The sequence below is a fragment of the Pleurodeles waltl genome, chromosome 4_2 (genome assembly GCF_031143425.1).
Source record: "Pleurodeles waltl isolate 20211129_DDA chromosome 4_2, aPleWal1.hap1.20221129, whole genome shotgun sequence".
In the NCBI taxonomy this organism is placed as follows: domain Eukaryota; kingdom Metazoa; phylum Chordata; class Amphibia; order Caudata; family Salamandridae; genus Pleurodeles; species Pleurodeles waltl.
In genome coordinates, this window is record NC_090443.1 from 709,417,033 (window position 1) to 709,443,686 (window position 26,654).

A 26,654-nucleotide genomic window follows, 5' to 3' on the forward strand; every position below is an offset into this window, starting at 1 on the left:
ACACGCCACTTCCCTACGTGGGGGATCAAGTCTCGCATTCCATTTTTTTTTGTATATGGTTTGTGTTCCCCCTAGGACCATTATTCCCTATTGTGATTTTCACTATATTGCATTGTTTTCTAACTGTTTTATGCCTGTTTCTGCATACTAGTGTGTATAGCTTGTGTATTACTTACTTCCTAAGGGACTATAGCCTGTATGTTATTTTTGGTATTTGTGACACCAAAATAAAGTACCTACTCCATATTTATATTTTGACGTTAGACACGTCTACCTTCAAAATGTTGGAGTTTGCACCGTTTTTTAGATGTGTGAACCTACCTTCAGTCAATGAGATGCAAGGTAGGTGTTCCCATCTAAAAATTGGTGCTAACCCCACTGCCCCATATTTATCCCCCATGCTAAAATGATGCAAGGGTGGGAGGAGGTGCTTAGTAATGGAGCAAAGCTTGCTTTGCCCCATTATTTAATGCCTGGGTCAGACCAGGCATTAGGGGACATATGGCCCCATTTCCATGGTTAAACACCATGGAATGGGTCCGCAGGTGCCTGACTCAAACCCCAGGAACACCCCCACCCACACCAGAGGGACACCGAAGGATGGGGGACCCCATCCCAGATAAGTAAGGTAAGTATAGGTACTTTTTTTTCTTCCATTTAATTAAAGTGCCATCAGGGGCCCAACTTGGGCCCCCCTGCATGGCACAGGGTGCAATAGCCATGCCCAGGGGACACTGGTCCCCTGTGCTGGCCATTGGGGTGGTGGCCATGACTCCTGTCTTTTCTAAAACAGAAGTCATGTGGTATGGCTGGTTTTGCATCAGAAAATGATGCTAGGCTGGTTAGAGGCACTTTTTTGTCTCTAACCAGCCTAATGTCATTTTTGGTGCACAATCCCCTTCTCCCATACCCCCCCGGCTATTGATATTTTTATTTGACGCTAGCCCACCCTCTGCCCCGGCTTGCACCATTCCATAAATATGGCGCCCGGCTGGTGCTCAGGAATGGCGAAAGCCAGTGCTAAACTTTGTGATGCAATACTGCGTCAGTGCAGTTTTGCATCAAAAAGTATAAATATGCCCCATAGTGTTTTATTTCATGTGTGTAAGTACTGGGTGTGACTACAGTGGTATAGCATGAGGTTTGCATGTCTCCTAGATAAGCCTTGGCTGCTCATCCACAGCTACCTCTAGAGAGCCTGGCTTCTAGACACTGACTACACTACACTAATAAGGGATACCTGGACCTGGTATAAGGTGCAAGTACCTTGGGCACCTACCACCCACCACACACCAGGCCAGCCTCCTACACCCCCACACATTACAGAACTTCAGCCACACTTGTGTAGTGCCTGAGAGACCTCCACATACGGGATCTCAAACTGACATAAGGGAGACTCCCAGCTGTCCTTCCACATCATTCGTTCAACATGGGCACACACTCACTTCTGTATTCTGCAATCTATGCCATTTTCACCATGAGTGTATTTTGTAAGTGATAGATTGAATGTTGCATCTCCTCTACTCATACCTATCTGTCTCCTTCATCACCTTCATCACACGTACAATTTGGTAAGGGTCTGTGACATGTTTGGACATTGCTTGACTTCAATGCACATACCAAACTGGATTGAGTGTGAGAGACCTAGACATTTAGGAATTTCTGTCCCTGTACGTCACTCTCCCTTGGTCAGACATGTGAGTGCCCCTGAGGAGTGTTTTCAGTTGTCATGTGTGACAGTGTCAATCACACTATCCTTGTTTACTTAGCAGACACAAACCTACCACTGCTACCATTTTCCTACCTAGACCATAAATCTGTACAGCAGTCTTCATGTGTATTTCCAGGATTGCTGCTGGCATATGTCAAGCCAACACACTTGTGTATTATGTGTATGACAATGTCAACTGTAATTGCTACAGACTATGCCTACATTCCACCCACACATTCATGTGGTAGTGCATTCTACTAATTTGTTTTTGGTTCCAGACTATAGGGCAGATTTTAAAAAAAGTGGTGTTGCACCCAGTGCAGTGCCACTCTTCTTGCACCCCTTAGCGCCCCCCTCCTGCCACTATGTGTGCACCGTATTGAAAATGAGGAACACCATGTGGCAGGGTAGGGGGCAATAGCGTCTATTCATTTAGTGCTATTGATGTACTATTCAGGTTTAGTGGCCAAACTTTTGGCCCTAACCCTGAGCAGGTGTTAAACGTAGCCGCAATAAATGACGCAGTGGAATCTCTTTGCTTCCACTGCGCAATTTTGGAGCCCCCATAACAGGGTACGCCCCTAGCATACATTATGCCTGGTTCAGGCATAATGTGGTGCAAGGAGTTGCAAAGTGGTGCACTGCATGCATTGTACCACTTTGTAAATCTATTGCATTAATTTTGGCCTTGTTGTGCCACATATTGCATCACAAAAATGACGCTAATGTTGCACAAGGTAGTGCTAGGCCTTGTTAAATCTAAGCCTGTGTTCCAAAGTTATTTACAGGTGTTGTGGTGTAGTCATGCTCTCAGAGATATGGGAAAGTTAAGAATGGTATGTGATGGTGATAATCAGTACACCATGAGAAAATAGAGTTAATTTGATTTTATTGCAATATTTAAATGATGAATCTTGGAGGACAGTATCTATGAGAAAAAGTTGTACACAATTTGTTCTCTTCTTCGTGCTCCAGCAGCAGAGTTTGGTTGTTCCACCTCCTCCTGTTGTGCATCATTGTTGTCATCCTCCTTATTGGGGACATCTACCTGTTCGTCCCAGGGGACATTGGTGGGTGCACAAATATTATGCAAAATAGACAAACAAGTATAATTTTGCAGACAGGGGCGGTTCACATAACAGGCTTCCTCCTGTAACAGCTAGGCACATGAACTAGGCCTTCATTATGACATTGGCAGTAAATCCCGCTTACCGCCACAGTGACGGGTGCCAACATACCGCCACAGTGGTGAATATCCATTCTCGATATTATGACACACACACACCAATCTGACAGAATACAGCCACATACACAAATCCGCCAGCCTAAGGGTCAGTGCTAAAGTGGCGGTACCAACACCCATACCGTTACGCCAACAGAACAACGCCCACCACATTATGACCCACGAATCACCACAGCGGACATTCAATGGCAGTAAACCATTGGCGGTACATACCGCCGCGCTCAGAATGGACACCCACATACAAAACAACACTACATTGGCCAATACTAAAAACACACAACTGACACTCATACACACACCACACCCACCCACAACACTATAAAACACACAATCACATTACCCACAACCCTTTACAAACAACAATTACTGCCAGGATATGGACACGAACAGCACAGAGACTAGACCCACACATCACATACACCCATACATCCCTCACGCACCCCACATCACACACCCCACCACATTACTCAACACACTCTCACCAACACACAACACCCATGTCCCCACAAAGGCACCCCCGTTTCACTGATGAGGAATTAAGGGTCACAGTGGAGGAAATGGTCAGGGTAGAGCCACAGCTGTTCGGAGCACAGGTACAGCAGATACCCATTGCCAGGAAGATGGAGCTATGGTGGAGAATCGTGGACAGGGTGAACACCGTGGGACAGCACCCAAGAACAAGGAACGACATCAGGAAGAGGTGGAATGACCTACGGGGTAGGTACGTTCTGTGGCAGCAAGGCAGCAGCTCGCCTTACAGAGGATTGGTGGTGGGCACCCACCTTCTCCCCCACAGCTCACAGCATGGGAGGAGCAAGTCTTGGCACTACTGCATCCTGAGGGACTCGCTGGAGTAGCCGGAGGACTGGACACTGTTAAGTCAACATTTACCATTTATCACCCCCATTCCTGCATGCCATCACACCCCCTCACCCTCACTCCTATCACTCCACTCTACCCCACACACTGCACCAATGCAGATGACTAACCTCAATGCCAAGCCCTGCATGCCATACCAATGCATGGACAGCCCTCCCAGCCCTGCATGGACACCCGTCACCAAAGCATGCACAGCACAGGGAAACTAACAATCACACAATTTATCACCATACACAAACAAAGGTGGCAGGGCAAGATGTACAATATGTCCCAGACATAAAGCATAATACATCACTTACATCTCCACAGGTGCTCCAGCCAATGTCACCGGAGAGGAGGCGCCATGACTATCCAGGCCCCCAACAGAAGATGCCCCCAGTGATGACAGTAACTACAGGATCTGGACCAACGGCCTGGCCTATCAGGGACCACTGGACAGTGGGTCACCCAAGCCCACTCACAGTCCACCACAGAACCCCCCCCATCAGTATCCAACACCACAGCACCCACCCAGTGTACCCACACCTCTGTCCCCAGGACATGTCAATCAGCAGTGTGCCCACCTGTATAGGTACCCCAGTCCACACCTCATACCCAAGACAATCAGGGACCTGGGGTCAGTGGCAGTGGGCACACCGTTCAAGGGACAGAGGCACAGGCCAACATGGACACTGAGTGGACAGCTGTGCCCCAGGGGGAGGACAGGCCCAGGGAACCTACTCTCCAGGAGGCCCTCACCAAGATCCTTTGAGCCTACCAACATTCCCAGGACACAGTGGGCCAGATCCTTAACAATGTGCAGGAGAACAGGTGACTGCAAGAGGAACAGTATCAGGGGATCAGGGAGGACTTGCAGGCCATTAACACCACCTTGATCTCCATAGCAGGGGTGCTGGCAGACATGACCAACATCATGAGGGAAGCAACAGCACACCAGCAGGTCACTACCACTAGCCAGTCCATTGACCAACCCTCCACTTCCGCTTCAGCTAGTGGGCAGAAGGCCCCGCCATAGGACCCACAGGCCACCAGTATCCCTCCCCCTGCAGAAGGTGAACCACCCTGCAAATGTTCTCTGCGACCCAGACAGAAGCCAGAGACACTTGCCAAGACCACCTCCAGGAAATTAGACTCTCCTGATTGTCCCGCTTGTGTCCCACCCTGTCACCTTATCCTCTATGAACTGCCTTTGCTCCCCTTCCTCTGACCCCTTGGACACTGGACCTGTGGTACAAACAGACTGGAACAATACCCTGGACTTTCCTCCATCATCACCCCATTCCTTTGCACTTTTCCCTCAATTTTATAGCACTACAACAAACACCTTTGAACACAACTCTAGTATTTTATGTGTGGAAAATGTGCATTTATGGAAACAGTCACATCTAGTGCAAATGATCTGAACACTGTGAGAGCATAGAAATAATGACTTGTAGCTGTCTGTAGTCATCACATCAGTACACAGTTCTTATCTCACCAACATCTGTAAAATGACAAGCCATAGGTGACAGTAAGTTGAGATGCAATGGAAGTTAATGCCATCGTGCTACAGCCACACAGAAAACATCAATAGTTAGATGAATGGTCAGTTGCAGTATCTCACCTGTGTGTCATTGGAAGTATTGACATATAACTGATGTTCTGTTGTCCTCATCCTCACTGTCCTCAGGGTCCACAGCTGCCACAGGGGCATCTCCAGTCTCCTCCTCCTGCAGAAAGGGTACATGCCATCTGAAGGCCAGGTTGTGCAACATGCAGCATGCCACTACTATCTGGCAGACCTTCCCGGGTGAGTAGCACAGGGATCCACCTGTCAGGTGGAGACCCCTGAACCTGGCCTTCAGGAGCCTGAAGGTCCTCTCGATTGTCCTTCTGGTTCACCCATGTGCCTCATTACAACGTTCCTCAGCCCCTGTCCTTGCATTCTTCACAGGGGTCAGCAGCAACAATAGGTTTGGGTAGCCAGAGTCACCTGCAAGTATTGAAGGACAACATTTAGCCTCACACAATGATTTTGGAATGACACCTGAAGTCATAACATTAACATACAGTGGGTGGGGACCATGGCTCACCTATTAGCCACACCCTGTGCCCCTGTAGTTGGGCCAACACATTTGGGATGCTGCTAGTCCTCAGAACAAAGGCATCAAGCACTGACCCAGGATACTTAGCATTGACGTGGGAGATGTACTGGTCCGCCAGGCACACCATTTGCATATTCAGTGAGTGGAAACTCTTCCAATTCCTGAACACCTGTTCATTCTGGCGGGGGGACTAGCGCAATATGTGTTCCGTCAATGGCCCCAACAATATTGGGTATATGTCCCATTGCATAGAATCCGGCCTTCACAGTGGCCAGATCTTCCACCTGGGGGAAAGCTATGTAGCTGCACATGTGTTTCACCAGGGCAGACAAAACTCTTGCCAGCACGATTGAGAATATTGGCTGTGACATTCCTGCTGCCCAGCCCACTGTTACTTGGAAATAACCAGTTGCCAGGAAATGGAGCACTGATAGCACTTGCACAAGAGTGGGGATCCCAGTCAGATGACGGATAGCAGATATCAGGCCAGGCTCCAATTGGGCATACAGCTCTGTGATTGTGTCCCTGTCCAATCTATAGGTGAGTATATTGTGCTTGTCCTCCAGTGTAGCCAAGTCCACAAGGGGTCTGTACACAGGGTTATGTCTCCTCCTCTTATTTACCCGCAGCGGTAGGTATCCAAGGGACACAGGAGTGTGTAGGCTGTCACAAGTTGATCAATGGAACCCCAACCTCAGTGTACATAGTGCATTTATGTGATGGGACAGTGGGAATGGCGAGGTATGTGCTAATCTAGGCTGTGACGCAGTTAAGGTTGATATGACCATTGTCCTGTATGTAGGGACAGGTGGAAGTGAAGTAACTCCGCTGATGTTAGGCGTCGTGGCTGAATGCAGTTTTGCACTGCAGTGCAATTCCTCATTGGATAAGATGGGGCTCTATGGAGTACAGTGGCCAATGGGGATCTGTGCTGCGATGACGGTGTACACCGCCGTGGACGTGACCGCAATTTTTATCTGATTCCTCACTTGTTTCTTGACCTTCAACAGGAGAACACCTACAGGTCGTGTGCTGCTGTGACCTGTGTCTGGAACCTACCATGGCCCGTGTGACCAGGGAAAGGGCCCCTGTCTTCACTTCGAAGAAGTTGGAGCATTTGGTGGGTGGGGTCCTACCCCAGTACAGACTGCTGTATGGGCTTCCAGGCCAACAGGTGTGTACACCTTGGGCACGATGAATGTGGGAAGGGTGCATGGAGATGTGTGTGCAAGCATTGTGCCATTGGGAGGGGAATGTCTTGTGGTAGTGTACCTGGTGTGCTTGGGCCGATGTCTGTGCCAATGGTGACGGAAACGGGATTGGTGGTCCATTTGAGTGACAGGCTGGATTGTATGTGTAATGGTGTCTTCCTGTCTGTATTACCTCTGCAGGTCAGCACCCATCAAAAGAAGGGATTATGGCGTGCCATCGCCAAGGACGTGTGGACCCTGGTGGTATATGGCAGGCGGACTTAGTGGGTGCCCCTAAGGCCAGACATTGCAGCGTGATCCAGCTCAATGGTAATGGGTGTATGGCAAATGCAAGTAACCTAGCTTGTTAGCATTCCATGTCAGTCAGGGCTTTGTGGGTACCAGGAGGGCTGCAGTTGGTGGTGTGTGGCCCCCATCTTGCCATGGCATATAGCCAAATCACTGGCAGTGCAACGCATAGTGCTCAAGCCTGATCCCTGTGTGTGACGGTGCTGCGTATGCCAACTGTGGTGTTGGTGCAGTAATTGACTCAGTGTTTCCTCTCTCTCTCTCTCCCACTCTTTTTTCTTCCGTCATCCTATGTGAGTATTAGCATCATCTGGCGGAGGAGCAGGGGCACCGGCTATAGAGAGAGCTGCATCCCAAAGGACCCAGGAGGCAGAGTCCACCGATGCTGAGGGAACCAGTAGGACGGAGGGCGAGGGGAGAACCACGGCAGAGACAGGTGGTGACAACATAGACTCAGATACCTCCTCCGATGGAAGCTCCCTGGTGGTGACGGACACCTCTGTGACCACCCCAGCTGCAGGCACAGCCACCACCCCTGTGCCAGCACCACTCTCCCAGTAGCCCTTCAGTGAGTTGCCAGGAGGGTGGGCATCTCCTTCGCCTCAGGCACCTCAGGCCCTGCCTCAGTGAGCCCTGCTGCCCTGAGTGAGGTGGCTGTTGATCTCTTGAGATCCATCTCTGTAGGGCAGTCAACCATAGTGAATGCCGTCCAGGGACTGGCATCCCAGATGCAGCAATGCAATGCATTCCTGGTGGGCCTTCACGGTGGATTGGCGGCCCAACAGAGATCAATTGAGGCTCTGGCCTCCTCTCTGATTGCAGCCATTGTCCATGTCCCTACCGTCACCTCTTCCAACTACCACTTCCCAGTCCCATTCTCCTCAACTCCAACCCATTCCATGCACACAAACAGACAAGCATGCACACAAGACAACACACAAGAGGCACAGTCAAACACAAGCACCACACTTCATCCCACAAGCACTCACGCAAACACCAGACAGTTGCAGACACAACCATATCCACTGCCTCCACTGTCTCCCCGTCCTCCTCCTCCATCTCCCTCACAATCTCGTCCACACTCACACCTGCTTTCACTGCATCAACATTCACCACCAGCACCACGACATCAAGCAGGACACACACCTCACTAGCAGACACCTCCACAAAATACATGCGCGCATCCGTGTTCTCTCCCACCCTGTCTGTTCCCCCCTCCTCAAGGATGCAAACACAAGCCTTCAAACACCCAACAGTTATCCACCTCACATCAGCACACTGCCCATGCACCTGCACCCATGTCCAGCAGAAATACACCTCTTACAACCACTCCCTCCACCTCCACTCCCATCCCTCCTCCCTCATCCCACCCCAACACCACTAAGAAGCTTTTCCTTGCCCAACTTAACCTCTTCCCTCCCCCTCCCCCTCGCCCCTGTCCTGCCCGTAAGAGCAGGGTCCCAACGACCCAGCCCAGCACCTCAGCCAAACAGTCCACGTGGACAGAGGTGGCACCACCTAGTCGTGGTGGCAAGTCAGTGAAGAATCCCACTCCACCAGCCGGGAAGGTTAAGGATCCCACACCTCCTACCATGAAGGGGAAGAAGCCCTCGACTCCAGTGGAGGCTGTCAGGGTGACACCACCACCAGTGGTCGCGGGGCCCCCACCGCCCACTGAGAAAGTGCATCCCTCACCTCCAGCAGAGGCTGCCCAGGAGGCACCTCCACCTGCCAACACAGTACATCCCCTCATCTCAAGCAGAGGCTGCCCAGGAGGCACCTCCACCTGCCAACACAGTTCAGGCCTCACCTCCAGTGGAGGATGTCAGGAGGCCCAGTGGTCACGGGGCCCTCACCACCAGCTGAGGAAATGCATCCCTCACCTCCAGCAGACGTTGCCCAGAAGGCACATTCACCTGCTGACACTGTGCAGCCCTTACCTCCAGATGACACAGTGCAGCCATCACCACCAGCGAACGCCATGTAGGCCACCCACCAGGGACTGCCGAACAAGGGGCCCCCTCCAGGAGCAGTGGGCATGTTCCACACCTGAGGGATTGTAACCTTTTACTCCCCAGGACAGAGAAATGGGCATGGAGCCCCCTTCAGAACCAGTTGGAAAGTCACCCACCTGAGGGACTGTGGCCTTGCACTCACCAGCACAGAGTAAAGGGCATGACGCCCCCTCCAGAACCAGTGGGAAAGTCACCCACCTGAGAAACTGTGGCCTTGCACTCCCCAGCACAGAGAAGTGGGCATGGAGCCCCCTCCAGAACCAGTGGGCTTGTTCCTGTATTCGGCTGAGGTGCCTCACATCCCTCTTAGGTGCCTGCCTACTTGCAAACTGATGCCCCTGCAGAGTTCTATCTGGATGAAGTCAGGATACGAGTTGGGCCTTGGACTGTGCCCTGTGGCCATGTGGGCCCTTAGTACATTGAACTGGGCATTAGCCCTTTGTGTACATTTGTACATATCTGTTTTTCGCACAAATGGTTAATTTGGTAGCTGTTTATATCAATACATTCTCATTACTGCATTCTTGTTGTCCTTGCATTATTCTGCCATGTATCGTGTGCCATTGTTTTTCATCTGCAGCTGGTTGTGTGTATGGTGTGTGTGTATGGTGTGTGTTGTGTGTGTGTCACTCTCATTTTCCTCCCTCCCTCTCTTGTGTGCTAGGCGGCTGTACTCACCGTAGTCGTCTTCATCATTGTTGGTGTTTCAGTTGGAGCATGACGTAGATAAGCATCGGGAAGACTTGCAGTTCCGGTTCCATGGCTGCATTGTTCTTCCCTTTGTCTCCGATGGAGAGAATTTGGTCTTCTGTGATGGGTTTCCACCAGGCTTTTGATGGCGTTGGTACTGCCCCGGAAATCATGGCAGATGGAAGGGTCAAAATATGGTAGGCGGTACTTTGTCTTCCAACTGGCTGTTGTTGGCTACCGCCATGGTCAGTATTGTTAATGCTCTGGTGGTTGGTGTGGTACATTGGCTGTCTATGGGAGTTTTCTCTGCCATGGTCATAATTTGATGGTAATTACTGCCAGCCTGTTGGCAGTATTACCGCCACTTTATCACTCACCGCCAGGGTCATAATGAGGGCCACAGTGTGCACAGAGCCCAGGGGTTCCCCAGAAGCTTAACAGAGGCTACAGTAGATAATACTAATGCTCTCTTTTGTGGTAGTGTGGTTGAGCAGTTAGGCTTATCAGAGGGTAGGGCACAACATTTGTTGTACACACACAGGCAATAAATGAAGCACACGATCAATGACTAACTCCAGGTCCATTGTGTTTATATAGCAAAAATATGTTTTGTTAACACCAAACAACCACCACCAGCAACCTTTGACCACTGGACACCTAGGTCAAAGTTGCTGTCGTATTTAAAATGGAATCCTGTGGAGACTGGGGGCACTCAGAATCAGGCCTGGTTGCTGGTAAGTACCTGGGTCTTCAGAGGGCAGACCTGGGGGGTTTAGGAGAGCAATGGAGTGGAGGCACAGGTCAGCACCAAACACATACCCTCAGCAGCACAGGGGTGGCTGGGTGAAGGTGCAAACTTAGAGTCGGGCTCCCAATGCTTCTCAATAGGGGGACCCCAGAGGTCACAAGTTGGCTGCAGGCTGGGTCCAGGGGGTCGGTTCAGAAAAGGCACAGGCTGGACAAAGAGGAGGGCTGCCTGCTGTACGTTGCTGCACCAGATGTCTGGTTCCCAAAGGCCAGAGGGCTGTGGGTGCAGGTTACCGTTTGGTGTCGGGTATCTTTGTCTGGATCCTTCACAGGCAGGGGGGGTCCTGCACCATTCAGTCTACAGGCATCATTGTGCTGGATAGGAGGGGGTCAAACCAGGATGAACACTAGGTCAGAATCGCAAGGGGACCAGCTCTAGTCAGTTGGGCCACCTAGACATGGGCCGTGGGCATTGGGTGCAGAGTGGGTACGACTCGTGGATTCGGGGAGATTCTGGAGTTCTTTGCTGGAGTTTCTTTCTGGACAGGGCCGCTGTCCATGGAAGATCTTTGTCCTCTGGGGTGCGCCTTTTTGTAACAGGAACTTCAGAAGCTTGAGACAGGCCGGTAGGGTTGGGGCCAAAGCAGTTAGGGGCATATTTATACTCTGTCTGCGCCGAATGTGCATCAAACATTTTGACGCACATTCAGTGCAACCCTTGCCCCATATTTAAACTTTGACGCCTGAGCCCTCGGACGTCAAAATCCCACAGTGTGCGTCATTTTTTGGATGCAGCAACCCGCCTTTCGTTAATCATATGCAAGGAAGCGTTCCTGTCCAAAAAATTACTTAAACGGCCGTGCGTCATATTTATGCTTCCGGGCAAAAATCCCACACGGCCGGGAGGCGGAGCCGGAAAATGGCGCACAGCCCGATTTGCGTCAAAAATTAACGCCTGGGTCAGGGCAGGCGTTAAAATGGGGCAAACACACCTGTATTTAATCAGAACACACAGAAGCAACAGCAGAGCAGCAAAAGGGAGACATGGGGGTGATTCTAATCCAGCGTGCACGCTGACGCAGAGCCCAGCAACAACAATAGCAGCTACCACAACACCAGCAGGGACCCCAAAGGCAGCGCAGAAGGCAGGAGAGGCTATTCTGCACCACAACAACCCTTCATGGCCTCAGGGAACATGACATCATCCAGAGGTACAGGTTGAACTGGCAGGCCATTCAGCAGCTGCTGCGAAACATAGAGCCACAGTTGGCACCCACCCTGCTGACACCCAACACCATCCCAACAGAAACCAAGCTGCTAGCTGTACTTCACATGTTGACAAGTGGCTCTTTTCAAACAACTGGTGCCCTGGTTGCCGGAATATCACAGCCATCATTTTCTGCCTTCTTGCCCAAAGTTCTGGAAGCCATCATTGGACTCACACCCCGCCACATCCGCTTCCCAAACACACTGCAGAAGCAGCAGGAAACAAAACAGGGGTTTTACCTCATTAGTGGCTTCCCACACGTTCTTGGTGCCATCGACTGCACACATGTACGCCTCTTGCCACCTGCTGCAACTGAACACCTCTACTGCAACAGGAAGCACACACATTCCATCAATGTGCAGGCCATTGTTGATCACCAAGGATTGATCACCAACATCATGGCAAAATATCCTGGGAGTGTCCATGACTCATTCATCTTACGTCACTCTACCATCAATCAGCACTTCCAGGATGGACGGTATGGCAATGGACTACTTGTTGGTAAGTACAAAAGCCTAATTATATACACACTGCACAGCAACCCTCTAGGACACACAACACATACACCACGACAGCAACATGTGAACAGGAACACACTGAGGTCGTGACATCGCTAGCCATGTTTCATAGGTCAGCATTGAACCTGTCACACATCTGAAATTAGTGTACAGTCTAATGTTAAGACCTCCATGATCACAACGTTTGGAGAGGTTTGCCTAATTGTCACCTTGCAAAATGTAAGCATCTCACTGATGTTTAAATTAATCCATTGCATAAGTCTAAAGGTATGGGATGTCCAGGGTACATTGATGTGAACGTGTTCACAACACTGTCAAAATGAATCTGTGTCTGGAACTATCATCTCACCCCCAATGAAGACACAGGGACACCTGTATCACAAGTCACAATGCTAGGGAGTGCACATTGTACTGCAAATCCCAAAACATACTGCTGACAACCGGTCAGCAGCCAAACACTCGTTCAGCCAAGGAAACAACACAATGCAGATGGTACATCCTACAAGCCTAAGAAGTAACACTATAATACCAAAGAGTCACAGACAACACAACACAAGACAACTACTGCCATGTAAGGTGATTTCAATAGGGCAAGCTACATCAACATGATCCCATTCATTTTCTTTTTCAGCTGATCAGGGGTATGGGATCCAGCCATGGATAATGACACCATTTGGCAACCCAAGCACTGCAGCAGAGCGTGCCTACAATGACGCACATAGGAGGACACGCAGCATGGTCGAGAGGACTTTCGGCATCCTCAAGTCGAGATTCAGGTGCCTCGACATCATTGGTGGTAGCCTCTTATATTCCCCATCAAATGGTCTGTAAGATCATTCTAACATGTGCCATCCTGCACAACATTTGCATACGAAGGGACATTCCCCTCTTGGAACCAGAGCCACACATGCCTGAAGAGGAGGAAGAGAAGGATGGTGGCCTGCAACATGAGGGGGAACAACAAAACCCGGCTGCTGGATTGCGTAGGCGCCAACATATCGTGAACCATTTCTTTTAAAACTAATCACCATCACCACTGTATTAACTAATGTGAATAAACACCGATAATAATCACCATATCATGGTCTGGCTAATCATTTTTGCTCACCTTTATCTCTAACTATCAGAATAAGAATATAGCTGATGGAGCATTGCTGATATACCGATCAGGACACAGAAAATTCCTGAGCAATTGTGATGCGTATCATACAACAGTCACATACACACACACTGTAAATGACATATATTCTGTTCATTTAACCTTTGAAGGGCAATAGCAGAGGACCACACCTATTTCACACATACATGTTGGCAACATGGTTCATCGCATCATATGGCACACAACTAAGACACCATCACTCAATAAGGGGAAAACAAGCCTCATACATGAGGCAGTTGATGTGCTATTGCATTGGTAACAGGAATGTATGACCAGACCCTTGACAGCAGTAAGTCCAACTGCACCGATCTTTGCAAGGACTATCTGTGACTAGAGTTCCATATAAGCAGAACATAGACAGCACAAGTGCCACACCTATGACAAGCATTGCGCACATGACATTCCATGTACATGTCAGCCCATTTCGTAACACCTGACACACCCATGCTCCTGGTCACAACCCACCTGTCTGAAGAGGCTCCTGGAATGGTAATATGTGTACCCCGATATTCCCTCCTCTACACACACAGACAAACAATACTAATCCTCTGTGCTACACCCTTTCCTTTGTTATGCCATTGTCATAGTACATCTGACTGCATGGACGTCAGGTCAATTAATACACTGGCTTGTAGTTTCGAAGCCCTTTTATCACCTGTAGATTGCTTCCCGTGTGAAAGGTACTGTTGGCCATTTGAATTTGAATCTTACATACAGGACTTGTGAGAAAATGATGGAGCACACACCTGTGATCACCTCCATGCACACCACCCATTTGAACATGCACTGCCCCTGCTGATGCCTGTAACAGCATAGAAGTTTCCATTTTGTCAAATACACCGTAATGCATCGCTAGTAATTAAGCCGTGTAACACAGCCCTTGGGTTTATGTGTCACCTTCAAAAACACAGGACATACACAGTTTTCCATGTCAACTGTCTTGTCCTTCCTCCGACCAGTCTTAGTCAGACCACTGATTATGTACCTTGTGAAATTGCTGGATCCAGATTGACCCTGCATCCTGTCAGCCTGACTGGCACCTGTCTGTGCGTTATCCTTGTGGCTACATATGTACCACACTTGCGTTAGCAAACCTCTCATTCCTCAGAGGGTATTTTGTCATGTGCTTCATCAATGCATACCCAAATACATTGTATAGCATCATCTGCTTTTTAATTGTACCATATTAGTAAATTTGTCTTTAAATACCAAAGTCATGGCCCATCCCTTGTCTGGGTCTCATGTAGGCATGAACAACAAAGTGTGACAGTGTGCCAGGGCCGTATGCAGGGATTGGGTATTGTGCCTCCAGCAGAACCAGCTACCTCTGGTAATGTGCATGAAAAGTCCACACATATTAGGACCCTGACAGTTCACACGCTGAATCACATTGCTCACAACATATTGATGGGCTGTGCATGCTGAATAGCTGCTACATTAATCAGCACAGAGGCTATGATGTTCCCAGATGCAGTGGGAACTTCGCAGGCCAACCTGTGTACAAATGTTGTAATGACTCCTGCTGGAACAAGACACCTGACACATTATCTCACTCAGCACACCAAGGTTGCCCCGTTGACAGTCTCATTACACAACTTCAGTGACAGGGCGGGTCCATCCCCATGTAGGTTCTCATGTTCTCATCCACTTTACTCACATTGATCTCCGAAGGTTACTCAGTAGATACAGGAATAGCTGCCACTGACTCATGATGAGACCTGGACGTAACTGTGACAACATACACCCCTAAAAATATACAGGATCAACATTGGACCACACACATGAACAAGACACCTCTGTGCAATTGATCACTGGAAATATGCGGCACATGAGTGCAATGGCCTAGGTGTGCATGCAAATCATGGCCATGGGTGTTCTTGCAACTCTGTGTCTGTTGAAAGTCATGCCTTACTGGAAGTATATGATGTGGACAAAGGTCTGCATTTCCAGACATGTGTGGCGCTGCGATTGGTCAAGTGTTTGCTGTCTCCTATTTGTAGATACACCTTACCTGTGGTGTGTGTGTAGAGCCAAACACATGTCCAGCTTTCCTAAGCTTCCTGGGTGTCCATGTTGTTTGAAATTGTTAGTTGTTTCTCCACCCTCAAACACAGGCATGGGTTTGTGAATAGTGTACCTAGGACTGATGATAGAAGTATGTTACACAGACATGTAAATCTGTGAATGTTTGGTCGGAACCTAGTATATACACTCAGGTATAGCACATGAGTACTATACTAGCAAGTCCATTTACAACTTGCAGATCATGTGGCCCTAGATTTCCATCCCGTACACTGACATTTGTAGCCCCGGCATTGGCGGAGGATGTGCTGCATGATTGTTAGCTGACAACTGTCAGAACTCTGATGCCAAATTAATGCCAGTTGTTACCAACCTTGTAGGGTTTGGATGTGCTATGTGTGATACGACCTTTGTAGGCTGGCCTGCCATGTACTTCCTCTGGGACATTCAATGATCTGTATGATCATAGGAGCTGTTACAAGTACAGTAGATGTAATGTCTGATTTACTTCTTGTGCCATTTCACACAATGCAGTTCCTAATGTAATTTTTTGCCTTTGTCTTCACAGCTGCTAACATGACACCCATCCAGGTCTGTGAGTTCCAGAGGCGGGCAACGAGTTACCAGAATATCCTGCTGGTAGACTCAGGGTTCAGACGGATGGCCTGAAGATACAGGAACGAACGGGCCTCCGGAGCCTGGAAGGCTTTCCCACAGGGTGGCCCTACTTTGCCCACCACAGCCACCACCAGCACAACCACTACTTCCACCCAGGTGGCACCACCCACAGCTGGGACTGTTGTCCCAACAACGTCTGCAAGTGCTCCAGGCCCTAGCAGTGGACCACCTTCAGGGCAGCCCACAGGCATTGACTATACACGCCCACACACGTCCTCAGCTGGTACCCAGACCGCCCTAGCTGCTACAGTTGACCCTGCAGCTTTTCAGGACATGCAGCGCAAAATGGACCGTGTCCTACGTAAAATTAGTCACCTGAGCCGGGATGTTCGCTATATGAACAGGCGTGTGCGGTCCATAAGGCGGACCCTCCGGAGGGCCAAACTCTAGACTTTGTAAATGGACATGATTCCCTCCCTTCCCTCCTCTTTCCTTGTTCTTATACTTAGTGGGCTTAGGGGGCTTAGTGTTAGGTTAGTATAGGCTGTTAGTTTAGTTAGTGTTAGTGGGTGGGGGGGTCCTGATTATTTCTATTTTTTCTTTTTGAGTGTGAGTGTGCTATGTTGGGGTTCATGTGTGTTTAGAATTATTATTATTTTTAAATATAAAAAATACAAAAAATATATATATTTGTTTAGTATAGGATAGTATGTGTTTAGGTTAGTATCTGTTGTCCTCCATGTGTCCCGTCTCATAAGGGGGTGGGGAGTTGATGTTTAGAACGTTTCGTTACATGTGAGTTTAGCTTAGGTTAGTTAGGGACAATTGTGGGTAATGAGTAGTTAGGGTAGATTAGGGTAGGTAAGACTTTTCCCCGAGTTTCCTCTTCTGTTATTACCGTTTAATAAATATATAGTGAACCCTTTACAGTATGTGTTAAATGCTTGTTGATCAGGGCCTTGGCATAAGTGTACATGCATTTTTTTCTATTACATTTGTGTCCTATGCTACGGACAAATCCCAACTGAGCTGTAAGATTGGCAGCTACCCCAGAGCTACCTTGCAAAGATTCCACCATTCATTGCAACCACCAATCACAGTTAATATGGATCCCAACGTGTTTATTTCAATAAGTGTTTTCAAAGTCACAAACAGTGCTTCCAGATTTGGTATTGGGGGAACTGTTTTATGTCTGACTGCAGTGTGATGTTCAAGGAAACCCTTATAAGGTGAGTGGTCGTAAGCACTCTTGTAGTATCGTCTTCATGACTCACAGACATGATTTGTGACACTGTTCAGCAAGATTACTTATTTGGATGTAAACTCAGACACCTTCATTCATGCAGTTTTTTGAGTGTTTGCTGAGATTTGTGGGCACTGTTATATGTGTTAGTATTGCATGGTGACAACATTTTGTTGCCACTATTTGATGGCTTAGATATCCCTTGAGGAAGCATTATTCCGTCCAACACAGCATGATGGTGTATGGTTTCTCTTTTTATCAGATTTTACCCTCAGGAAGGGCAGAGTATGATGCAATATAGGCCACTGTGCAACGTTATCAGACTACATAATTTCAGGACAGTTGCATTGACAAGCTACGTAATTTGACAGGAGGCACATTTCAGTTATCTACTGCACAGTTGATGTGTCACATTACACTGAGACAAAGTGGTTGTGTAAGTGCTATTTATTGGAAAGTGCTTTAGTGCTATATGTACATTGTCCATGATTGTGAGTCCATTATAGTGACATCTTCCATTGTGATCCTACACAAGTGGTAAAGGAAAATGCATTTGACATGCTGGGGTGATGTTTCAGACAGTGCAGAGGGACAGGATTTGCCAATGAGTAAGTGAGAGACAATCACTGGGCAGGATGACAAGATAAACAGTAGTTTGCAGAACAGTCATTGAGTACAGTTGTTGTAAGACTGGCATGTTACAAAGTGCTGGACCTTGGTAATAGTTGGCCATGTGGCAGGGACTAGTGCTTCCGGGTACTTTTCCGTGTGAAGGTGATCTGTTCCATGTCTTCTTCTTCTGATGTGTGTGTTGCCTCCTCTGTTCTTGGTGGTGGTGGTTGTGAAGGGGCAACACACACCTCAGTGTTAGAAGACGTAAAGTCAGACATCCCGGTCGCTGCTACCTGTGAAGGTCTTAAGGGCAGTACTGCTGCAAGGAGGATCTGCTGATTCTTAAGAATAGCAGCCACATCACAATGGTAGGCAGTCCGGTCGGCCCTGAAGGGGTAATGATTGCATTTGTGCATGCAGTGGAAGGTTTGGGGTGCAAGCTGTTGTGGCAACTCCCTTACTGCAGTGGTGAATTCCTTGACAGTTTGTTGTAGTCCTTGCAGGATGGATGTTAGGGCTTGCATGGCTTATGCCTGATCTGCAGATGACATCATGCACGAACGCACCCCCTCTAGGCTGGCTGCCATAGTTTGCATCCCCACCCCCACCTCCTTGGCCAGCTCCCGCTGTACTCCGACTACAGTTCTCTCAAAGCTGGTGCCTGTGTCGTCTGAGTCCTCAGCTGTATTGGAGCTGGCAGGTCTTACAATTGGTGTTGTGGGTGGGTCCTCTGTGATGGCTGCTTGTTCTGAGATCCTCCTTGTGACAGAAGGTGGGGTCTGGAGGGTTCCAAGGACATCTTGGAGGGTCTGCTGGGTGATGCTTGTCAGCTTGTCATCCATGTCATCAGGGTAGTCCTGGACAGGCATATCTGCAGGAAATCCATCATCCTCTGCAATGAAATAGGGTACAATTAGTGTGTCTGTGTTGTGGCATTGGTGATGTGACATGCCTGCTTTGTGATGAATTAACACTGTGAACTTGTTTCCTGTTCATTGCTCCAGTCTTTCAGATGGGCATTCTCCCAGGCCTATGGCCCACCTGCATGTCACATGTATTGTAATAAGTTATTAGACTTGTCGGCATCATCTCCTCTAGTGTTGTTTTAGCCCAAATAGTGAATTGCCACCTTCTTGTCCTATTCAAGCCTCCGTCTACATCCATTCTAATGGCGAGGCCTTTCACTGGCTGTGGGTGCTCTGATGGCACTAGCAGCACACTTAACAATCTGGACCTGCCCCAGTCTCTGATCTTTCACATCCACTTATATGTAGTTGACATGTAGCGTATTCTATGCATAGCATTGTTATGGCACGATATGGATGTTAGCATTGGTAATGTGTACAGCTGATGTTGGGGAATGTGTGGTACATTGGATTGCCCTGATAGTTGTAGCAGTGTCCTATTTCCTCCTCTGACTGTGCAGGTGTATGTCAGTGACCAGTTACATGTGTCCTCCCCCTCAATGCTGTTGTCTGAGCAGTATGACATTTGGGATGTTGCATTGTGACCCAGGCATAGGATGGGCCCTGGCATATACAGCATGGGTGTGTCCTTAGTGCTGTGTAGCTCCTCGTGTTGATGACATTGGCTGATGTTTGCGGCAACTATGGGCATTCATATTTGACAGGACTGGAGCCTTTGTCTTGTTTCAGGGGATTGTTAAAGTTGTCATTCTCAACCCGCTAATTTAGGTGTGTATGATCCATGGGGACATTACTGCCATTGGCAACTTGAGCTGCACACAGAGCGGAGGTGGTAGTGGCAACTGTTGTCACTGTTACATTCCAGTTGTCTGTATGGCTGGAGGTTGTTAATTGGGCCCTAGTTAATGTAGGGGGTATAGTGGCTGACGTGTGACGGGATGTCAGTTTGACGTTGTGCCCTTCCCTCCTGGCGTGGCTTTACCTTTGCTCCATCGTTGGCATGGCAGCATGCCCCCTTGGGACTGTTGTTGGTGTAGTGTAATGGTGTGCCCCAGCTTCTCTCTGTGCAGGCCATGCCCCCATGCCATACCCCTTTACCCATGCCACTCCATGTATATGATGACTTCCATGCATTTTGTGGTCCGTATCCCCCCCTGCTTACAGTTGACATTAGTGCATTTTAATTCCCCATGCGACTTACCCTGCATGTGCGTTGTCTCCTGGTAGTCTGCGCTGTCCTATCCTTGAATTCCTGTGATGATCTCCTCAGGGATGACGGCTGCGACCATCTCCTCCATTTGTCCCAGGGCCTCCTGGTGTGCTGGACTCCCACCTCCAGTCTGCAGTGCTGCCTTCCTGTTTCTGGCCATTTTTTCCTTGGTCCTGCGCTTGCAGTCATGCCAGCGTTTCTTGCACTCAATGACTGTTCTGCATACTTCTGCCACACTGTTAATCTTGTCAACAATGTGTTGCCATATTGCCTCTCTCCTACTGATTGGCAACTTTGAGGTGACAAACAGTTTGTGCTGGTGTTCCGTCACCTCTTTAACCAGAATTTCCTGTTCCTCTGCACTGAAGCAACACTTTCTTTTCTTCTTAAAACTGTCCTGGGTCTTGTGTGGGTCCTCCTGACTGGTTCCTGGTCTGTTGTCATCTTCCTGGGGTCTGTACAGGCATCTGGGATCCATTTTGGCTCTCCTCTGCTGAAATGGCTGTTTTTGCGAGGAATTTTGATGCTATCGCGTCAAACAAACGCCGCCTAGCCGGTGTGCGGTGTCGTAAATCAACCCACAGTCATTTCCGCTGCGCTAACATCGTTTTGCTTTACGACATGACGCTGCGGTGTGCGTAAAAAAAAATGACTTACACCTGTGGTTTGCGCCGCAGTGCGTCAAAGTATAAATTTTACGCCCGCACGGCGCACAGAAATGGCGTTAGCCGATGGTAATATTTTTGGCGCAAAACTGCGCCTGCGCAGTTTTGGGTCAAAAAGTATCAATATGGGCCCAAGTGTCTTCAGTCTTCTCTGCTGGGGGTCAGCTTAGCAGTCCTTCTTCGTTCTTCTTGAGGTCACCAGGAATCTGATGTTCTAGGTTCACAGGAGCCCTTAAATCCTGGATTTAGGGGTGTTGCAGGGGTCAAAGGGCAGGACCCAATGACTACTGTCCCTGAAGGTGACTACACCCTTCCAATGTCCACTCCCTTTGGGGAGGGGGACACAGACCTAATCTTATTGGTCCCTGTCCTCCAAAACAGGATAAGGGATTTTGCAAGGAGGGGGGTCACTTCAGCATTAGACACCTTAGGAGTGGTACTAGTTAAAGTGGTCACTCCTCCTTGTTTTTCCTAATTTTCCTTCTGGACTTGAAGCCAAAAAGTGGGGCTTTGTCCGGTGGGGCAGGCATCTCCACTAGCTGGAGTGCCCTGGGGCACTGTAATAGGAGGCCTGAGCCTTTGCGGCTCACCTCCACGTGTTACAGTTCCTGCAGGGGGTAGGTGTGAAGCACCTCCACCCAGTACAAGCGTTGTTTCTGGCCACAGAGAGCACAAATGCTCTCACCCCACACGGTCAGAAACTCATCTGGAGGTGGCAGGCTGGCACAGACCGGTCAGTCCTACACTAGAAGTTTGGCTAAAATACAAAGGGCATCTCTAGGATGACCTCTGGGTGCTTTTTTCAAGAAATCCAACACTGGCATCAGTGAGGGTTTATTGTGCTGAGTCGTTTGATACCAAAATTCCCAGACTTCAGTGGAGCCATCATGGAGCTGTGGAGTTCGTAATGACTCCCAGCCCATGTACTTTATATCGCCACACTGCACTTACAATGTCTAAGAATGGACTTAGACACGATAGGGGCATATTGTTCATGCCGCTATGCTCTCACCTGTGGTATAGTGCACTCTGCCTTAGGGCTGTAAGGCCTGCTAGAGGTCTGACTTACCTATGCCACAGGCAGTGGTTTGTAGGCATGCATGTCTTTTTCTCCCTACCAACACACATAAGCTGCAAAGGCAGTGTGCATGAGCTTGGTGAGGAGGTCCCCCGGGATGGCATAATACATGCTGCAGCCCTTGGGGATCTTCCCTGGCCACAGGGCCCTTGGTACCATGGATACCTTTACAAGGGACTTGTAAACTGTATGCCAGGGTCGTGCCAACTGGGGGAACAATAGTACAGTTTTTGGGAAAGAACACTGGTGCTGGGGCGTGGTTAGCAGGATCCCAGTACACTCAGTCCAGTCAGCATCAATATCGGGCAAAAAGTGGGGGTAGTAACCACACCAAAAAAAGGGGACTTTCTTACCGGTGTGTTGTGGTGCACTTTCCTATCATGGGTTGTGCCTCAGGGACCTGGTGATTGTTAAATATTTACTGGTCTGACAGTTCACCAATGCCTAATTTGTGTGGTGTTTTCTATATTTGACCCTGATGCCCAAATTTAGAAGGATATATCACCTCCTTGTGCAACATTAGCGTCCTTTTGATTGACACCACTGTGGCCCAACAAGGCCAAAATCATGGTGACATGTTTACAAAGTGGCACTACGCATGCAGTGCCACTCTTTGTAAACTCTTGTGCAACATTATGCTTGTGCAAGATAACATGTATGCAAGGGGGGAGTTTCCCCATTAGGGGGACTGCAGAATGGTGCAGAGGAATCTAAGACGTTCCAAAGTGTCATTTTTAGTGGTTCCTTCTAACACCTGTACGGAGCAGGCATTAAGAGGGGGCACACCATTGCTTTCAATGGGCCCCTATGTACTAAGCAGGATTTGCACCAAACATTTTGCACTAATCCTACACAGTCCATCAGTAGCATAAATTATGTTGACACTATTGCACCTAATCTGTGCCATGGTGCTCCGTATATTGAATACATCGCACACATAATGGCAGTAGGGGGCACTAAAGGGTGCAAGAAAAGTGGTGCTGCTTTGGATGCTGCACCACTTTTCTAACTTGTGTCCCTTAGTCCCTTAAAATTAGACCTGCAGAAGAGTGATGTTAGGTAAATTTGTACCTTTTTTGTGTGTTGTGTGCCATTAAACAGGTGTTGAGCCCTGTGTGTTTCATGTGAATCCTAACCCTTTGCCCTTGAAATGCCTCCTTTGCACAAAGTGTTCTTGTTGCTAATTGCTGGCTAGCTTGCATATGTGCATGAGGTTCATATGCACCTTGTGGCACAGTTGTAGGGGATGCATTTTGATGTTTGATGTATGCAAGAGGTTGCAGACACCCGTGGAACAGGACAGGACATGATGTGCTTTTCTGCTCTGCCCTGCATCACCAGTCCAGCCCTGCTAAGTCCCATGTTTCCTCACTCATATGCATTTCTGGACTCCAGCAGTATACTGGAAGTAGTTCAGCTGCCACAGTCCACTGTCCACTGTTGGTATCCTTGTATTATGGTAAGGAGATGTGGGATTTACAGATTTTATTGTTGGTGTGCTGTGAGGTGTCCATTCCTACACACAACCTTTCAAAGATGGCGATGTTGTATTTCAATGTGTGCAGCACTATGAACCACACAAGGGAAAGGTGTACACAATGAGTATATTGGGCATGCTTTGGTGATATGTAGATGGTGATGGCACCACTTGGGTGGCATTAAATATTGGTGCTGCCTCACGTTTGTACAGCATGGTATATGTGGGGCAGTGCCAATATGTGAGTTGTTGACGGTAGCATGGCCGATGCAAGACAAATAGCTGAGCTATTCTTTGGTAAGTGTTCTGTGTGAAGGATCTGTATTTTGTTGTCCCTCTTGCGTGTATTAGGACAAGGAAGTGTTTTTATAACTAACATGTCAGTGTGATAGCAAAACGTCCCTACGCAAGAATGTATATCTGCAACCCAAAGACTAAACTCCTACCACGTCTATCAGCAATGTACCAGACTGTGGCGGTCATTCTGACCGCGGCGGTCGCCGCCCTCCAAGCGGTTCCCGCCGAAAGACCGCTCCGCGGTCAAAAGACCGCGGCGGCCATTCCGGCTTTCCCACTGGGCCGGCGGGCGACCGCCAAAAGACCGCCGGCCAGCCCAGCGGGACAGCCCCTTCAACAATGAAGCCGGCTCGGAATGGAGCCGGCGGAGTTGAAGGGGTGCGACGGGTGCAGTGGCACCCGTTGCGATTTTCACTGTCTGCTAAGCAGACAGGGAAAATCTTTGTGGGGCCCTGTTAGGGGGCCCCTGCACTGCCCATGCCGGTGGCATGGGCAGTGCAGGGGCCACCAGGGGCCCCACGGCACCCGTTCCCGCCATCCTGGTTCTGGCGGTGGACACCGCCAGAAACAGGCTGGCGGGAAGGGGTTCGGAACCCCCATGGCGGTGCTGCAAGCAGCGCCGCCATGGCGTGTTCCCTGGGCCAGCGGGAAACCGCCGGGAAACCGCCGGCTCACCTTTTCCGACCACGGCTTTACCGCTGCGGTCAGAATCGCCCAGGAAGCACCGCCAGCCTGTTGGCGGTGCTTCCGCCGCACTCCGCCATGGCGGTCATGGACCGCCAAGGTCAGAATGACCCCCTGTTACATTCCAGTTGTCTGTATGGCTGGAGGTTGTTAATTGGGCCCTAGTTAATGTAGGGGGTATAGTGGCTGACGTGTGACGGGATGTCAGTTTGACGTTGTGCCCTTCCCTCCTGGCGTGGCTTTACCTTTGCTCCATCGTTGGCATGGCAGCATGCCCCCTTGGGACTGTTGTTGGTGTAGTGTAATGGTGTGCCCCAGCTTCTCTCTGTGCAGGCCATGCCCCCATGCCATACCCCTTTACCCATGCCACTCCATGTATATGATGACTTCCATGCATTTTGTGGTCCGTATCCCCCCCTGCTTACAGTTGACATTAGTGCATTTTAAATCCCCATGCGACTTACCCTGCATGTGCGTTGTCTCCTGGTAGTCTGCGCTGTCCTGTCCTTGAATTCCTGTGATGATCTCCTCAGGGATGACGGCTGCGACCATCTCCTCCATGTGGTCCAGGGCCTCCTGGTGTGCTGGACTCCCACCTCCAGTCTGCAGTGCTGCCTTCCTGTTTCTGGCCATTTTTTCCTTGGTCCTGCGCTTGCAGTCATGCCAGCGTTTCTTGCACTCAATGACTGTTCTGCGTACTTCTGCCACACTGTTAATCTTGTCAACAATTTGTTGCCATATTGCCTCTCTCCTACTGATTGGCAACTATGAGGTGACAGTTTGTGCTGGTGTTCCGTCACCTCTTTAACCAGAATTTCCTGTTCCTCTGCACTGAAGCAACACTTTCTTTTCTTCTTAAAACTGTCCTGGGTCTTGTGTGGGTCCTCCTGACTGGTTCCTGGTCTGTTGTCATCTTCCTGGGGTCTGTACAGGCATCTGGGATCCATTTTGGCTCTCCTCTGCTGAAATGGCTGTTTTTGCGAGGAATTTTTATGCTATCGCGTCAAACAAACGCCGCCTATCCGGTGTGCAGTGTCGTAAATCAACCCACAGTAATTTCCGCTGCGCTAACATCGTTTTGCTTTACGACATGACGCTGCGGTGTGCGTAAAAAAAAAATGACTTACACCTGTGGTTTGCGCCGCAGTGCGTCAAAGTATAAATTTTACGCCCGCACGGCGCACAGAAATGGCGTTAGCCGGTGGTAATATTTTTGGCGCAAAACTGCGCCTGCGCAGTTTTGGGTCAAAAAGTATCAATATGGGCCCAAGTGTCTTCAGTCTTCTCTGCTGGGGGTCAGCTTAGCAGTCCTTCTTCGTTCTTCTTGAGGTCACCAGGAATCTGATGTTCTAGGTTCACAGGAGCCCTTAAATCCTGGATTTAGGGGTGTTGCAGGGGTCAAAGGGCAGGACCCAATGACTACTGTCCCTGAAGGTGACTACACCCTTCCAATGTCCACTCCCTTTGGGGAGGGGGACACAGACCTAATCTTATTGGTCCCTGTCCTCCAAAACAGGATAAGGGATTTTGCAAGGAGGGGGGTCACTTCAGCATTGGACACCTTAGGAATGGTACTAGTTAAAGTGGTCACTCCTCCTTGTTTTTCCTAATTTTCCTTCTGGACTTGAAGCCAAAAAGTGGGGCTTTGTCCGGTGGGGCAGGCATCTCCACTAGCTGGAGTGCCCTGGGGCACTGTAATAGGAGGCCTGAGCCTTTGCGGCTCACCTCCACGTGTTACAGTTCCTGCAGGGGGTAGGTGTGAAGCACCTCCACCCAGTACAAGCGTTGTTTCTGGCCACAGAGAGCACAAATGCTCTCACCCCACACGGTCAGAAACTCATCTGGAGGTGGCAGGCTGGCACAGACCGGTCAGTCCTACACTAGAAGTTTGGCTAAAATACAAAGGGCATCTCTAAGATGACCTCTGGGTGCTTTTTTCAAGAAATCCAACACTGGCATCAGTGAGGGTTTATTGTGCTGAGTCGTTTGATACCAAAATTCCCAGACTTC